We start from the raw sequence: 1341 nt of genomic DNA on the forward strand, positions 1-1341 counted from the left end.
CTCAAAAAGTTTTCGTGGTAATTAGAGGTGAGTCTTCTTTTTAATTTTTTAATTAATTATTATTTATCACAGTCTCCTATTTCTACTTTTAATTGAATCTACTTGGATCACGCCTAAATTTGGACCCAATCATGTATACTTGAATCAAAACATAGTGTTTGATGTGTGTTGTTGTAATTGTTGTTGATGTTGTATGTGGCGGTATCCAGCCGAAGGCTCTTTTGGTGATATACTTCGAATTAATAGACTGCTTTTCTTTTTGCACTTTATTTACACTATTTACACCAATTGTTTGATTTTGATATAAATTGATTTGTTGAAGCTGAATTGTAAAGTTGAATAATTTAGTTTTAAGCAAATTGCAATAATGTTTGAATATTAATATTGAGTTTGTTTGAATTTGAATAATTGTAATGAATACGTTGCTTTTAATTTGTAATTGAATATGAATGAATTCTTGGTCCAGGACTTAATTAGTCTTCACCAAAATAGGACACGCCTCTAAGTAACAGACCCCTTGGTCAATGCTGCTGTTGTTGCTATGCATCCTTCAGGTACCCAGAGAAAGTCCGGCGTGATTTAGTTAGGGACTCGGACTTTCCCAACATTTGGTACTTACCTGAAGGGTGTAATAAAGAGGCCCAAAGCTGTTTGTAACACAAAATTTGAAGTTAAATAGAAATTACAAGATACATTACATGTTGTACAGTTATATACAAAAAAAAATAAAAACTAAAAAAATTGGTCTGAGCACATTTTGGTCGGTGCTAATACGACTAACTTCCCATTAGATAATACAGTTATTGTAAAGTACATTCGTTTCTAAAGTTTGAAAAAAACGCGGCACAATAATAAATAACAAACAATGTTTGAGAGTTCGTCATTTTATAAACCCATAAGAAACAGTATTTCGTCTGAGAAAACCGAATTGATAGAGTACTTGCATCAGTCAATTGGTAAATACTATTTTTTATTGTTTATCGATTGTTTATAACAATTCATTTTGTTATAAACAAATTTTTATTATAATATGTTATTATAATATGTTATTCCCTGTCTTGAATAATGATATTTCGTTATTATTGATTCCGTAACTTCATTGTTGTGATTAGATTAGAACGTATTTTAATTAAATTGTTTGTAATTAATTCGTTTTTTTTTTTATAAAAAAAAAACGGCTTGACCGATTTCGTTCAAATTTCTTTCAGATCTTCATTATGATAATATCTTTCGAAAAAATTTTGGTTGAGGGCGATATCTCAATCCGTTCTTGAGATATCGAAAACGAAAAAAATGCTGACATACGAACGTACGTACATACGTACGTACGTACGTACGTAC

The 1341-nt window shown here is 30.1% G+C and overlaps 1 protein-coding gene across 9 annotated transcripts in view; it reads left to right on the forward strand.

Annotated features, from left to right (window-relative positions):
* LOC108742966 (protein still life, isoforms C/SIF type 2-like) overlaps positions 1–1341 on the forward strand; it is a 101177-nt gene that overhangs the window by 85948 nt on the left and 13888 nt on the right. The gene's annotated exons all lie outside the window — the stretch shown is intronic.

This window comes from Agrilus planipennis, unplaced genomic scaffold, assembly GCF_000699045.2.
Source record: "Agrilus planipennis isolate EAB-ADULT unplaced genomic scaffold, Apla_2.0 scaffold402, whole genome shotgun sequence".
NCBI lineage: Eukaryota > Metazoa > Arthropoda > Insecta > Coleoptera > Buprestidae > Agrilus > Agrilus planipennis.